The sequence below is a fragment of the Equus przewalskii genome, chromosome 9 (genome assembly GCF_037783145.1).
Source record: "Equus przewalskii isolate Varuska chromosome 9, EquPr2, whole genome shotgun sequence".
In the NCBI taxonomy this organism is placed as follows: domain Eukaryota; kingdom Metazoa; phylum Chordata; class Mammalia; order Perissodactyla; family Equidae; genus Equus; species Equus przewalskii.
The window spans coordinates 77,878,133-77,895,163 of NC_091839.1; the positions used below are offsets into that span (position 1 = coordinate 77,878,133).

Here is a 17,031-nt window from a genome sequence, read left to right on the forward strand (position 1 = left end):
TAATCTTCCTTAAAAAAAAAAAAAAGAGTCAACTAACTGAAAAGCTCTTAAGACAATTGTTCTAATCACTTGTCTATTTCTTTTTTTTTTTTAAAGGTTGGCACCTGAGCTAACAACTGTTGCCAATATTATTTTTTTTCCTGCTTTTTCTCCCCAAATCCCCCCAATATGTAGTTGTATATTTTGGTTGTGAGTCCTTCTAGTTATGGTGCCTTCTTCTGATTTCAAGAAAAATGTCGTTGGTTACACATTGTTAAAAGGTAAACTGAGGCACATCAAAATTTTCAAGAGTTTATTTGAGAGTACATTAATTCGAATCGGCAGTGCTAAACCAAAGATAGTTAGGAGGGCTCCAATGGTAGGAGCTAGAGGCAAGGTTTTTATAGAGAAGATGCTGAACCAAAGCAAAGCAAAGATTTGATTGGTTATGGCATAAGCAGTTGCTTTGCTTGGGAAAGCTAGTTGGCTGTGTGTGATTTTAAGTTTCATTTTCTTGGATTTGAGAACGTCGACTCTGGCTTAGGTTTTGGCTCACTTATGTAGGCTACTGAGGCATCAGAGCCACCTCAGTCTAATGGCCCCATTGTTTAAGTTCTTTAACAACGTTATAGACACAGGCTATTTTTTGGTATGATTAGAACCCTGATTTGCACTATAAATGTGGACCAGACTAGAATTCAAAACTCAGTATCATTCTTTTCAAAATTAAACATCATATGACATCATTATTATGTGTGTCCAGATATTTCCATATACCATCAGCTCTGAACAAAGGTTATTTATTCTAAGATTCTTCAAACAATCCAGAATCATTAAAACTGTGTGTTCAGAAAAACATATGGCATCCAACTTCCCAGCTCCAGACCTAGGAATTCAGATCAAGAACAGAATTGCAGCTACGCAAAAACTGGAGATCCCTGTTGCATGCAGTGCAGTTTGAGGTGAGGTGATGTTGGTGAAAGGCAAGTTATCTAAATCTAAAAGACACAGAGAGCCTTTAATCATATTTTCTTACCCCAATCAAGAGACATACATTTTTATCATGTGCCTTCTCCTTATCTTGTAGCAACAATGAGAAATATTTCTAGATTCAAAAATCAAAACCTCAAAATCCCCTTTACAAATTTTACAGTTTACGGATAATTAAACCAGAAAATTCTGCAATTGTAACTATCTTTAAGTATTTGTTTCTTGTATGCAATATTGATTGGTTTTATTTCAAAGAAAAATATGTTTATGCAACAATATAGACTGTTTCTCACATTCACTTCTTTGTATGGGAGAAAAAGCACAAGTCTATTTTCTGAAACTTTGTTCCTGAGACTTTTTATTGATTCTATGGACTCAACTTGGGGTCTTCTGCAATGTGTTTCTGGTTCCTTTATTCTATTGGCTTTCTAGATGTCCTTCCAAACAGGTCTTTACGTGAGCTACATTTGTTCCTGGAGAATGCAGCACGACCACACAGATTTGGTCAAAATAATAACCTTCCTTTAAAGGACAACTGAGGGAGAAATGTGTTGCTCAGCACATTTTTACCACTGATGTAACTTCCTCTCCCTTTCTTTCTTTATTTTTTTTTCTCATATGAAACATCATATCATTCCTAAGGATAAGAAACTCACAGGCTAAACATGTAAGGCTTTCTCTGTGTCTGGAGGAAAATTTATTCATTTAAAATAAAATAGCTCTTAGGAAGCAGGACAACCTTCCTGAGTTTCTCATTCCTGGGACTGTTTGCATTCTTTCCCAGTGAGCTACAGTGATAGGCACCAGGACCTATTTATACCAGGAAAGACGTGCTAGTAAGCTATTCGGTGCTGGGTTAAGAATAAAAGCTGCAAGTGATTGGATGAAATTTCTACATGCCCCTTCCCAGCAAGCATCCTTTGCCCTTTTGGGGGAGATGTGACTGTATGTCAGGTTTGTGAGAAGCCAACTCAGGAACAGCATGTGATGTGAAAATGGAAACAGTGAGACTGAAACCATACATGGTGAAGTCAAAAGATGCTCTTTCTTGAGCTGTTACTGAAGTATGCTGGGGTTATTTCAGTGCTCGAAGAATAAATAGCACTTGAGGCACACTGGAGGAAAATGTAAACGGATGTGAGAAGACTCTGTGATTTTTCCCAGGCAATAGCTCTCAGCCAATTATATTTCAGCTTTCACTCTGACTTTAGAAAACATTATTCCAGGGCAGCAGGGTCTGAGCTGTTTGCGAGCGCACAGACTGCGCTGCTTGTTTAAAGACAGAGAGTTTTCTACTGAGCACTGGCTTCCTCAGGACTGCTGAGGATGAAGGCTCTGAAGGAAAACAAAAAGAAGCAAACAAAACCCCCAAGCCAGCATCAGAAGACATTGTAAATTGTTTGATAGCTAGTGACAAACTACACGGTATCGTAGAATGGTTGACCTGCGTAGGACGTTAGAAGCCCTTAGTCCAAGCTCTTCTTTAGATGAAGAAGACAAGACACAAAATTTAACATAACTTCCCAGTAGCCTGGCCAGTTATAACAGGACTGGAATATATCTCAGGGCTGCCTGCCTCCCAGTCTGAGGGTGCTCTTCTTAGGGAAATGCAGAGCAATAGTAAAAATTGCAAATGGGAAGTATGTCTACAAGATGTTGGAGCAATGCAGTCCGTTGTCAGTCCCCAGACCTGTGGAGTCTGTGGCCCTGCAGCTGAGTAGCAGCCAGAAATACGCCATGGCATCCTGGCATTGCAAGTACTAAGGCTTACCTGCTTGGTTACCCCCATGGAAGGTAAAGTAGCTGGGAGTTTTTAAGGAAAATTTAGCCATTCAAATCAAAGGGAGGATGGTGCTGGTGCTGTGAAAAATAGACAAACATATAGGTTTAAGCAGTTAAGAAAGGTGACTGTTCAGAGGAAACAGACTTCTCTGCCTTTTTTTGCTTTATTTTTTTGTGAAGTATCAAGGTGTTCTCTTTATGTAAGCATTTAATGCTGTGAGAATTGGTCTGTTTGCTATAAACCATTCCTTTAAACCTGCCTTTACAGATAATTTTAATTTCCTAGGAGAAATTGTATATGAGAAATAACTTCCTCTCTGTTAGGAGTGTTTATTTAAATTGATGTTCTGAGCTCTCCGGCAGACACAGCCCTGTTGGCAAGGCTCTCAGCATCCCAGAGGCACATCAGTATGGAGAATGGTGCTTGTTATCGGCAGCCCCCCTTCTTCCTACCAGCGCCCAGCTACAGAGAGGAACTTTCCTGCCAATTCAACACTGATAAATCATCAGACCTACACTAGAGAACCATTACTGAATCGAGATCACTCTGAGTTATGTATTTGAGACTTAAGAGTCTGACAGCCTTTTCTAGACTCTCCTTTTAAGTTCCTTAATACAGTAGATATCTTCAAAATGAAAGGGAAAGGAAAATCTAGATCAACCTTTTGGTTATTCTTGGGTTTATCTCAGTAGACTTTTGGGTGGATCAAATGAAATAACATACATAAAAATTAAAGATATTGTAGTGACTTTAAACAGTAACTTGAGGAAGTTTATTTTAGTTGATAGGGTTAAAATATATAAAGGGATAAATATATATCAGGAAATTATAATAATGGCGCATGTATTACATGAACCACTGACCCGAGTGTGTGCGTTAACTCACATGATCTTCTCAACACTATGGAAATAACTATTATTATTATTCCCATTTTTAAATGTGCATATTAAGGCTCAGAAAGGTCATGCAACTAGTAAGTGGCAGAACCACAGATCCTCATGAATCTAGAACATATGCTTCTGTCCACTAGGCTCTACTACCTGAAAGAAAGATGATACTTTTCATTGTACCGTAAAAGTACTTAGTGGATAATGTTACAACTCTACTGCGTGTGCTAAGCTTGCCAGGTTTGGAGTGGTTTTGTTTGGTTAGGTCTCTTTTAAGTTTTTCTGATGAAAAATGCTGGAAGACTGGAACCATCCTATGTTCTTTATGAAGAGAGATCAGAGCAAAGTAGGCTGTCAGCCACTGACAGGCAGGGGAGAGTCCTGTGAAAGGCTATTGGGTGATGGAAAGAGTGCTGGCTGAGAGCCCAGGGGCGGGAATCTGCCCTGCCCCGGCTGTGAGATTTACATGAACAATATTATGGAATACATTGCCGACGATTCCTTTCTAGCTCCGAAATTCTATGATTCTCTTACAGAACCTTCCATTCGAAGATCTGGCGTTGTTTATTTAAAAGGTATACATGCTTTAAATCGCAGGAAAAAATAATGGTGTCGGTACATAATTGAACTCCCATCGAAGAGTACCACATTCCATTAAACATTATTTCTCAGAAAAGTAATAGCAGCGAATGGATAGTAAAACGACTAAAGTAAAAATATAGTGACGTGTAACATGAGGCCCTCCGATAACTCCTGGTGTGGTGGAAGGAGAGCCTTTTTGATGAAGAAAGAATTCATGGTGTGCTTTTCTTAGTAGAGCTTTTGAGCATCTCTCCTCCGCAGTCGCCTCCTAACGGCGTCTTTAGTGCAGGACTGAAGCTCTGGAAATTGTCCATCGTATACTCACGCTGAACGTGTTCTGCCTCGAGAGTTGTCATTTTGAACTTCAACCCAATTCTTCTGACTCCACATTCTGCAACTTCTTTTCATTTTTCTATCGTTCTCCTTCTCATCTTGAAGAAACTGAGCAGAAAGGGCATGAGCTCCTTATCCTTGGTCACCTGGTCACTGGCAGAACTGAAACCAGAGTCTGGATGCACACACTGCTACTAAACTGCACAGTGATAAAAAGACATCCTTTACTTTGCAATATTTTAATTTGACACAATAATAGCTTGTGCAGACATGGCACTTGAAACTTAGCCTACATTTCTGGGTTCGATTTCTGCATGGGGAATTGCAAATGTTTTTGTTTGTGAACATTGAGTTTGCCAAGTCCTCTTTTTGGCCCTTATTCCTAAGAGAATTTGATATAAATAGATTATCACTGGTCGAAAATAAGAGAATCAGTATGACCAATTTATAAATGAAGAATGCCATGTTTTATTCTTTTCTGTACACACAGAGACACAAAATAAAGAAACACACGTACCAATTTTCTCAAAACACCTAGATATTTCCTATATCTTTAGACTTCAGTCTGCTAAGAATGTTTTAGAATATCTCCTGCTAATGTAAACATCAATTGAAGAAAATTCCTAATTCTTTTAGCAAAATGAGAATCTTGTGGCAGAGCTAAGTAGCTAGTTTTTCTGCTATTAACATTGTACATCCTCTCCATTCACTCCCAATCTCTCCCATTCACCCAACAGCAGTATCTTAAAGAAAGAAGCTTGTTCCTACAAAGCACACGCAGAGTAGGTTTGCAAATAATGATAGTATTATGTGTTTCTTGTACTGTCTATCGCTCACCAACAATCCTGCTCACATTTCAATTTTAGGACTGGGAATTTCTATTTAGGCTATGGTTTTGTGTGTGACTGTGAGCCAGTTTGTTATCCAGAAGCTGACAATGGCATATTTTTTCTATCTTGATTATTTTCTTGGGATTTCTGGCCATCCTGTTTAGGCTCCTGCTGCTGGCAGGTGGCTCCCACCAGCATCCCAATGATGCAGGGATTGAGATGTTCCAGAAACGCCTGCCCAAGAAGGTTAGAGGGAATTTCCACTTGGACAAATACCTTCAAGGCACAAGACCTCAAAAACATACGCCTTTGTAGACTAATCTGTAGAATGTATTTTTTTCCCTAAGGGGTTCCTGCCGCATTTCCCCCAAGCCTATTTAAACACTTGAATTTCTTTTCACATCTAGACTAATTTTGCCCATTATAGATGAGTGTTCTTCAAGGAGGAATTATTTCGTGTATGAAAATAGTGAAACTGGATAAAACATGAATACACCTTTATTACAAGTGAAGTTTTTAGGTAATTCTTTTTTCCCCCTATCCTCTATATCACATAAGGAACCTTTCATAATACGCAAGTGTGAAGACTTGTTGCTGTGGTCTGAATTGTGTGTTCCCCTTCCCCAAATCCATGTGTTGAAACCCTAATTCCCAGTGGGATGATATTTGGCAATGGGGCCTTTGGGGAGTTCTTAGGTTTAGACGAGGTCATGAGGATGGGGATTTTGTAATGAGGTGAGAGCCGTTATAAGGAGAGACACCAGAGAGCTCGCTGTCTCTCTCTTCCCACCAGGCAAGGACACAGGGAGGAGGCATTCATCTCTAAGCCATTAGGGTCTCTCACCAGAAATGGAAACCTGTTGGACCTTGATCTTGGACTTTCCAGTCTCCAGAGCAGTGGGAGAATTTATTTCTGTTGTTTAAGTCACCCAGTCTACAGTATTTTGTCATGGCAGCCCAGATTGACTAAGATACTTGTCATATAGAAAATATCAATGTAAATATAACTGGTGAGTTTCATTTGTAAAGTAGCCAAGCTTAGCTAACCATTTAAAAATCCACTCACAGTTAATTGCACAAAACATCAAGAGGTTCAATCTGTAGGAAAATTTACCATATTTTGTTCCAGAAAACTCTCAGGTTTCTCTTAAGCCTAAGAGACTCCTTTCCATGTCCAATAATTTGTAGATTTTCTTGGATGTTTTATGTAGACAATCATAACATTTACAAACAAAGAAAGTTTTGTTTTTATCTTTATGGTCTAAGCCATTTTATTTAATTTTATTTTGTTACTGAATTGGCTAGCATACCCAACAACATATTGTTGAATAAGAGATAGTGGGAGATATCTTTGCAATCCTTATTAGATATCATCTAATATCCCATTATATTTGCTGGAGAGTTTTGATAGAAATCCTTCATCTGGTTAAACATGTTCCTTTTCTACTCTTATTTGCTAAGTTTTTGTTTTTCTACATAAAGGAGTATTGAATTAATTTTCATCACTTATTGAGAATATTCTTTGTTAATTAAAGTTTAAGGGATGCATTGCATTCTGAGGTAAAACATCACTTTTTTTTTTCTGGGGAAGATTCACCCTGAGCTACATCTGTTGCCAATCTTCCGCTTTTTGCTTAAGGAAGATTTGGCCTGAGCTGACATCTGTGCCAATCTTCCTTTATTTTGTATGTGGGTCACCACCATAGCATGGTGGCCAATGAGTGGTATGGGTCCATTCTTGAGAACCGAACCCCCCCCCCCCGCCCCCGCCAAAGCAAAGCACCCAGAACTTACCCACTAGGCTACAGAGCTGGCTCAATCATCACATTTTTGGGGGATTAGCTATTTCTGTGAGGGACAGTAGCTTTAATAAGGCGGATGTTTCTTTCTTTCTTTTGTGAGTCTAAGTAGGTAGTACAGGACTGGAAAGAGTCCACAGTATTATGGACCCAGATTTCTTCTACTTTTCCCTGTGTTTGTGTAGCCTTCATTCCTTATGGTCAAATGTGGCCTCTTCAACTCCTTTTTCATCTGCGTTCCAGTCAGCTGGAAGGGCTGTGGGGAGAAGGAAGACAGGTCTCTGTTTTATAAGGGCATACATTTCTTTTATGATGCTCCAGTGGCCGTAACTTACTCCAAAGTTGGTCTCAGCTATAAGAAAAGCCAATTTCACCAATTTCTGGTATTTAATATTCCCTGTATTCTATTTTATTTTGGTATTTTCTATTATGCATTGCCTAGCTTGTGAGTCAAATGTTTAACTCATTTACACTTAATCTTTTTACTTTTTTAATAAAATTATTGAGGGCTGTAAATAAGCATTCCTTGCAAATCACTTAGATGCATCTCACATGTTTGATATATATTAACTGTTGTTCAGTTCTATATATTTTATAATGTTCATTTGTGAATTTTACTTCAAATTGTTAACTAAAGAGTGTGTTTTTAAATTTCTATGTGGTTTAAAAATGCATTCTTAGTGTTGATTCCTTATATAGTTGGCCAGAGAATGTGAAATATATGATATAGACTGTTTAATATTTATTGAGATTACTTTGTCATTTTATATATGGTCAAATTATTCAACTGTCACCTTTGTGCTTGAAAGAAATGCATATTCTCTATTTATTGGGTCCAACAGTTCCATTGAACAAGATAATTAATTATGTCATTTAGATCTCTCATACAGGTGTTAATTTTTATAAGCTTTTCTGCTTAGTTTCTGTATACTTCTGATAGAGGTATGTTAAAATTTCCACCGATTGTGGATTTGCATATTCTTTTCTTGCATTTCTCAAGTTTTTTTCTTATATTTGTATTTATTCATGTTTAATTATTGATTATTGTATCCATGTATATTTTTCTATTAATTTTTACCTTAAATTCTAATGTATCTCACATTAGCATTGCTAAATTAGGTTTTATCTTCATTTGCCTGTCTTGTTTTTGTAAGCTTTATTGTCAAATTCTGTGTTCTTTGTTTTAGGTGTGTTTCTTACAACAGAGTTAGCTGGATTTCCAAAAAATCAATTTAATAATTTCTTCTTTTAATATATTAGTTTAATACATTTGCGTTTATTATGTTTACTGGTTTATAACGTCTTTGGTTTTATTTTCCATACATTTTATTTGTTGTTTTTCCTCTTTTCTGCATTTTGTTTGATTAAAAACTTTTCAGAAAATTTACCTTTGTTTCCTTTGCTGATTTGGAAGCTATAGATTATATTTCTTTTCATTAAGTGGATACTCATTAAATTTTATGCTAGTTATCTAAGTATACATTTTTCTAACAAAGTTCAAAGGTGTTCAAAATGTCTGTCCTCTTATGCATGATATGGATATGCCTCAACTTTTCACACAACACCAAATCCCATATCTTTCTTATTAGCTATTATATAGAATTTTATCTATCATTTTGAAAGTAACAAATCCATTTAAGCTTTCTTTGGTCTAAAATTTTAAAAATTTGCCCTTATTTTTGAATGATAGTTTAAGTATGGAATTTTAATTGAAATTTATTTCATCTCAGTACGTGGAAAATATTACTCCACTGTATTATGCAGTCTATTGTTACTGATAAGGTTTATTCTTCTCTTTCTGAATGTTGTTCATTTAAAATTAATCTATCTTTTTGCTTTCCTTTTTTTAAAAAAAATTTTTTTTAAATTTATCCTTGATGTACTGTATGTCGTTTACTTGTAATGTATCTAGATGTGAATTTATCTCTATTGTTCCTACATTTTACTTGGCGAACACTTTCAATCTTAGAACCCATGTCTTTTTATCTAGTAAGTTCTACATCAGTGATTCTTTTTTTTTCTTTTTTTGAGGAAGATGAGCCCTGAACTAACTACTGCCAGTCGTCCTCTTTTTTGCTGAGGAAGCCTGGCCCTGAGCTAATATCCGTGCCCATCTTCCTCTACTTTCTACGTGGGACGCCTACCACAGCATGGCGTGCCAAGCGGTGCCGTGTCTGCACCTGGGATCCCAACCAGAGAACCCTGGGCCACTGAGAAGCGGAACGTGAGAACTTAACCACTGCGCCACCGGGCCGGCCCCTACGTCAATAATTCTTTAATCAGTAATCCTGGTTGTCATATTCACAACCCATTGACTAGTTTATATTCTCTCCAGTTAAGTGACCGTGCTACGTTTAGAATACAAGTCATTGTTCTTTGGGTCTGTCTCAGTGTAAGAATAAAATATGCTCTCACATTACCATCACTTGTGGTAGGTTGTTACAATAATGGCCCCAGTGAATGATGCCTTTCAGTATCCATTCCTTACGTAGTCCCTTCCACATTGACTCTGGCTTTGGACATATGACTTGCTTTGTCTAATAGGACATCAGCAAATGTGACATAAACAGAAGCTTCATACACCCTTGTGCATTGAGGCTGGCCCTGTTGGAACCCTGAGATCACGATGTTACAAGGACTCATGGTCTAGCCTGTCTGAGATGATCCCAGCCAACCCTCTGGTTGAATGCAGCCACAGGTGAAGTCAGAAGAACCAACAAGCAAACACTCAGAATTAGGAAAAATAATAAATCCTTATTGTTTGAAGTCAGTGATTTTTAGAGTGTTTTCTTATGTAGTAATAATTAACTAATACAATGTCTGACTTTTAAACCCTATCTCCCCAAGAATATGTTTCAAGTTATGTACAAATGTGTATACCTAGTTGACATGATAGTTGGTCCTTTTTTCTTATGTTTAGCTATTCCAGAATGCAGTCATGGCATTGCGGGGTACAATTATCATATTTGCAGAACTTATATAGGAGATCTGGGTCTCAATATGGATAAAAAGTAAGAGACTAAATATATAAACAAAACCTTTATAGGACTGAGAAAGAAAGTTAAGATAGTCTTGTTTTGGGCAGAACCAAGTACATTTGAAAATGCCGGAGCTCTGAATAAAACAAGATGGGGATCAATAAAGTGGAAGCTGTGAACCATGATTATTCTAACGATTTTCCTTCCCAATGGAATGCAGTGTAATTTTACATGGAAAAGACACATGGTTGCCACTCATATTTTCACAAAGAGCTTTCAAGTCATGCTTCCTTGGAAGCCATGTGACTAACCCAAAGATAAAACTTCAAGTTAATCATTTGCTGGTCTTAAATCAGGCAGGGTGGATTTCACAGTGTAGCAGTGACCAGTCTCCTGATGGGGTTCAGGCAGGACAATTGCAAAGGGTTTTCCAGGTTGCCTTGGAAGACCACTTCCTCATTTCTTATTAACAGTGTATCTACCTGTCTTTGGCTCAGGATTACTACCATCTGAGACTAAAGAATATATTAAGGGAAGTGAGTAAACTTAATCGGAACTGATAAAGAAAGGAATCATCTTTGACTGAGCAATCTGATAATTTCCTAAGAACCCATTTAGGGAGTATAGAAGCTAAGCTAATAGTCATGGGCACTCAGCCAAAAGGCTCTTTATTTATTTATTTTTCCCAATTTTATTTATTTATTTATTGCAGTAACATTGGGTTATAACATTATATAGCTTTGAATGTGCATCATAATATATTTCAAATTTTGTGTGGATTACATCATGTTCACCACCCAAAAACTAATTATAGTCCGTCCCCTCACATGTGAGCCTTATTACCCCTTTTGCCCTCCCCTCCCTTCCCCCATGGTAACCACTAATCCATTCTACGTTGCTATGTGTTTGTCATTGTTTTTATCTTCTACTTATGAGTGAAATCATATGGTATTTGACTTTCTCCCTCTCACTTATTTTACTCAGCATAATACCCTCAAGATCCCTCCATGTTGTCACAAATGGCCAGATTTCATCATTTTTTATGGCTGAGTAGTATTCCATTGTGTATAAATACCACATCTTCTTTATCCATATAGCCAAGACTTGGAAGCAAAAGGCTCTTTATTTTTAAGGAGTACTTTTATTTGAAAACATAAACTGGGAAAATAAAGATTATCTTTCCAACAAAGTCACAGAAAACAAGTAAAGCAAAATAAAAAATGTAAAAGGAAGGGGACACATCCTTCACATCCTTATAATCAGAGGGTGAATGTTGCTAACATCTTATCCTCAGATGGTAAGTTTGGCCACAATTGTCTTTATCTCCCAGTAAAGTTCATTGGACGGTGCAAAGCTTGAGGACATGAGACGGGGAAGCCATGCTTTGTCCCGAAGGCCGTGTTTGCTTTCACTGCAACAGACTTTCAAGAAGTTAAACTTTTGTATGGTTTAAATGCCGTAGCTTTGCCAGAGTGAATGTGATTTCTACCACAACCAACCACCTCCTCACTTGCCACAACTTCCTTTTCTGGGCTACATGATTTGGGTTACAGAAACCTCTCACATTAGGACCTATGTATTTTTTTTTTTTAAAGATTTTATTATTTCCTTTTTCTCCCCAAAGCCCCCCGGTACATAGTTGTATATTCTTTGTTGTGGGTCCTTCTAGTTGTAGCATGTGGGACGCTGCCTCAGCGAGGTTTGATGAGCAGTGCCATGTCCGCGCCCAGGATTCGAACCAACGAAACACTGGGCCGCCTGCAGCAGAGCGCACGAACTTAACCACTCGGCCACGGGGCCAGCCCCCCCATGTATTTTTTTTAATAAAAATAATGTTGGTACTGAATACCCTTTAACCCTCAAGAAAAAGAGTAGATTTTACATCAACCTAACTCTGGCTATTTCATCAGGGTGGCAGAATGAGATTTTCCTCCTAAAACTACCAGCGGAATAGCAGTACAAAATACAAGAAAGTGAACATCCGTACATATGCTTCGTCCTGTTGCTTTCCTGTTGTATAAAAATGCTTCAAAATTGGCAGGCTTTTCTGATTTTCTGATTTATTTGTTTAGTAGTAGGGAATTAGAATAACAAAAATATAGCATAAAATGTTATACACAATTATATGATTGTCAATTATAACAATTTAATTGTTATACACAATTTAGAATGGACCAGGAGGTGAGGAGACAATGAAACAAATCTCAAGTTATACCTGGTCTTCACAATTTGAGGGGGGCTGAATTATTTTCCATTGTGCCTTATGAGGGAAAATTTAGAAGAAATATCAAGCATGAAGATACAGGTCAAAGTCTAGGGTTCAAGATGAGCAAAAAGAGCTGAATACTAAATAAACGTGAACTTCCTCAGGGAAGCGCTCTCTGAACTTCAGACGGGATCAGATGATGTCATTAAATACAAAGACACAGCTGCCTGTACTTCTCTTTTTGCTGCACTTATAATAAAGGAAACTTAAAAAAATTGTTTGGTTAACATTTTCCTTCTGCAAAAATTAAAACTCCATCTGGGCAAGGACCACATCTGTCTTGTCTGATGCCTAGCAGTTGGACAGTGATCTGTTTACTGAGTGAATGAATTACTGTATAAAAGACTGAGGACAACTCCTCAGAATATGGACAGACACATAGTTCTCTGCAAACAGCAGAGCGGAGGCACGGTTGTTGATCTCATTAGAGAGGGGCTCTGTCATTACTAATGTCAATCATCTTCATAAAAGCAGAAAAAGGCTTTTGGACATAGGTTCTATAGGTCCTAGGATTTCAAAAGAAAACTAGTTCCCTTGAAGAGCACAAATAGTTCCAATAACGCCTCCTTCTTCTGTGTTTCAAGGGTCTGCTCCTGCCTGGGGTCTCGGTTTTTCAGAGTAGATCCAGTGAAAGGCTCACGTCATAGCTGAAGCACGAATGATCTGTGCAGGCTTAAAAGTTAATATTCTGATTCATGTTCCTTCTAGTTTGGCAGGTAGAGATGCCTCTTGTGGTCGTGACGTTTTCCCTTAAGTGAAAGCGGACTGAGCAATCATAACAACATCAATAACCAATGCACTGTAGTCAGTGGTAGGTGAGCATTTCGGTATGTAATCTGGATGGGTTGAGGAAGGTTGCTAGAGGAGGTGACAATTCAGTAGGTCTACGGAGGATGAAGAGAGTTCCCTGGGCAAAAGATGAGTAGAAATATTTCCATACAAATGAAAGAGAAAGAGAAATTGCAGGAAGGTATCGAAATGCATGATAGTTGGAGGAATAGTTTAGTTGTCTTTCTTAGTTAGGATTTAGGATGCATGGGCATGCATAGCTAGTTATAAAATGCTGGTATTTAGAGATGAAATTGGCAAGTTTGTTTGGAATAGGATTTTAAGGAATTTTATCTACCAAAGCAAACAATTTGCTTATCATTTATGGGAAACCACCAGAAGTTATTAGGCAGAGAAATGCATAATGAGAATTGGGAGATTTTTTATTTTCCTATTTTTTCCCATATTTGTGTTTTAGGATAACACTGGTGATTATCACAAGAGAGGACTACATAGGAAGAGCAAGTTTGAAAGTACCAGCATCATGAATGGCCTGAGTAGGATGAGCTAGAGATTGCTACCGAAAGAGGGTTCTAGAAACAAGAAATGTTCTTTTCATTGATGTGAGTGTCGAATATGAATGGAGAGCAAAGCTATAAATCAGTCCCAAATGGATGACACAATAGGGTTTTGAGTGTAAGTCAGTGGCTGGGAGCAGCAATTAAGCTTGAAGGCAGTCAAAAGTAGAGTTTGACAATATCGCCCTGGATTGAGGTTCCAGTTTCCAGATGAAAAAGGAAGCCAGCAAAACTGGAATGAAGACAGAAGCCTGGGAATTGTGTCTCTGGATCCAGATTGAGGTGGCAGGTCCACACAACAGCTCTACTTGGTTTTGACCTTCGCTCCTAGGCTGCCAACATCTCTCCCTCACTTTTGGGCTGGCTTTTGTGGTGTGGTTAAATAGAGCAAAAAAGTGTGAGAGGCTCTTCTGTGAAGACCTCACATTAAAACAAGTTATCTTGAGTCCAGCTGCATCATATTTGGGTACCTTGTCATTGCAGCTCTGAGGAGGGACATCAAACGGTCACGTTAACCTGTGAGTTTGGCATAAAAGTAGGGATGAGGACAGAGGCAAAGAGGCACACAGAGGGAGAAGCTTGGGCACAGACGACCAGCAGCCAGGCTTGCTGTCGAGGGGCAAGGATCAAAGGTGACCCTGCAAAGAGTATGAAGGCAACATGCTTCCAGCGGCCAGGAAGAAAGTGGGCAGGGGAGAATTGGCCTATCTGAAGTGAGGACTATATAGAAAGGCACTTATAATCAAATAAAATACAGGATGTACTTGGAAAGGGAAATACAGTAGGAGTTAACGATTTTTTAACTACTTATGATTAGAATCTAAAATGCCAAAATAAACATTCTGCGAGGGTATTAATATAACAATCTCATTTTAGCTCAAAGAATGTTCAGTTTGAAATAGTTTTACAAGGACATCAACTGCTTACTGAATGCTTATGAAAAGAAAGAAGTTGCTTTCCAGCACAGCGTATCAGATCTGAGCCATGATAATAGCCGTAGCTTAAAAACAAAACAAAAAATAAAAAGCAAAAACTACTTCCATCACTATTGCCACTTCTTAAAAAAAACCAGAGGCATGTTTTATGGTGCATTCCAATTTAGTTAACTTCTTCCTTACCTCTGATATAGATGCCTCCAAACTAATTAAAGTGTGTCAGTCAGTCAACTTAGCATCCAAATAAAAGATTAGAACTAGCAACTGATTATAGAGTAGAAACAAAAATCCTGGGAATGTCAAGGGCTTCTGAAGAATATCTGACAAGCAAGCTTGCTTATTGACAGAATAAGAAATAGTAGAGTGATAAGGTCAGAAAACTACATAGGACCGAAATGGTTTAGGCTCTAAGTTTATCAAAGTATTGAATTGATTTTGTTGGGCAGGTTAAAAGCTATCTCAAGAAAAAGCCCAAATTATTTCACTGCATTGGAATTTTAGTCTGTTTGTCAGGATTTGTAGGGAGCAGACCAGCAGTTTCCTTGCAATAGTGTTGTTTGTCCTAATCAGGGCAATTTGGGGGGGCAGAGACAGGGAGGAGCACATGCTGTCCCATTTCAATAAGAAGCCTAAACAGCAGGCGGCTCTTCCTACAGAAGCACAACCTGAAATAGCCATGTCACAGCTGGGGCCCTGCTGTAGTCCAGCTTAACTGGGTGTTCCTCAAAATCCTGGGGGAGGTTCAGATATCATTCTTCTTTCAATCGTTATCCAATCAATCTCTCGTAATCGTGGCTTCTGAAACTACAATATGATGTGGAGTAGAAGACAGTAAAGATAGAAATTCAAGATAAGGACAACCATTTTTCTGTAGTATAGGGTAACCATGTAACTTATTTTCAAACCTGGACAGATTCAACAGGGGGCCTTATTAATACTTACAGCAGGACAACAGGAGTAGGCGGGAACAGTCCTGGGCAAATGGGATGTACAGTCAGTTTAGTCACCGAGAATTGTATTTCCAAGTCTAGCGTATGGTTTCTTTCATATTTATATACCGTAACAGCTAAACATAATAAAAATCTATCTAGTCTTTACAAAGTGTCAGCTCTTCTTCTTCAACACTGTGTATCTTTTTTCTTCTTTTTTTAAATTGAGGTAATGTTGCTTTATACCATTATATAAATTTCAGGTGTACACCATTGTATTTCGATTTCTGTAGAGAACTACACTGTGTTCACCACCCAAAGTCTAATTTCCACTTGTCACCATACACGTGTGCCCTTTTACCCCTTTTGCCCTCTCCACTCCACACCTTCTCCTCTGCTAACCACCGATCCTTCTCTGTATCTATGTGTTTATTTGTTGTTGTTGTTGTTTAATCATCCACGTGAGTGAAATCATACCGTATTTGGTTTTCTCCATCTGACTTATTTCACTTCTCATAATGCCCTCAAGGTCCATCCATATTGTCACAAATGGCAAGATTTCATCTTTTTTATGGCTGAGTAGTATTCCATTGTATATATATACCACATCTTCTTTACCCATTTTGTTTAACATTAAATAAGTTTTTAAAAACCATATACAAAGAAGATAATATTTTCTCTATATTCTGTCAGTGGAAATCATAAGTCTTCATTCATCAAAGAGAAATGATGGGTCTTTTTTTTAACATAAAGTTTCATTGAAGAGCTGCTTCTGAAGACTTTAGGGTGATAGGAAAGCTTGTCTAGTAATCAGCTTTTTAAATAAGCAAAAATGAAAAATAAGTTTAAATTCCCTCCGAACCTCAATCCTGATTCCTCTTCAGATCAGCAGAACCGTTCCAAGTTGAGGACGGTTATGTGAAAACTCAAACTCAAGGAGTTCTTGGAAAATCAAAGTTCATTTTGTTAAGTTAACTTCCTCCTCCGTGTCCCCCACCCCACCCTGTAGGCGCGGCCCCTTTAGTTCCCCGTTTACCTCCTGGCCTGGTTTTATTTTTGCCCTTCCCACTTTAAGAAGTCCAGAAGCTGCTTCACAAATAATGAATCAAAATCTAAAAATGACTTGTTCCATGACACTCTGTATGATTTAACATTGCGTAAAGTGCCACACTCCTCGAATCATAGGATCTGTTTGTGGGCTGAACTACCCTACACCCAGGTTCCCCAGCTTAGCTTTATACTTCCTGACCCAGCAATTAACGTCACATCATTTTTCACACAATTTCTGTGTGTGTGTGTTTGTGTGTGTGTGTGCTTGTGGGTGGGTGGAGAAAGAGAAGGAGAGAAAGAGAGGGAGTGAAAGAAAGAGAAAGAGAGATTTCACAACAGCTTTA

The 17,031-nt window shown here is 38.1% G+C and overlaps 1 protein-coding gene and 1 long non-coding RNA gene across 7 annotated transcripts in view; both read left to right on the forward strand.

Annotated features, from left to right (window-relative positions):
- LOC103563095 (uncharacterized) overlaps positions 1-9,953 on the forward strand; it is a 149,219-nt gene extending 139,266 nt beyond the window's left edge. For 4 of the 5 annotated variants that reach the window (XR_011522128.1, XR_011522132.1, XR_011522129.1 and 1 more), the window contains one exon: positions 9,219-9,953. This is a non-coding gene — a long non-coding RNA (uncharacterized lncRNA). Of the gene's footprint in view, positions 1-9,214 lie in introns of all 5 variants that reach the window. The other variant, XR_011522130.1, reaches the window with a different exon arrangement.
- ENPP1 (ectonucleotide pyrophosphatase/phosphodiesterase 1) overlaps positions 1-17,031 on the forward strand; it is a 398,848-nt gene that overhangs the window by 228,371 nt on the left and 153,446 nt on the right. The gene's annotated exons all lie outside the window — the stretch shown is intronic.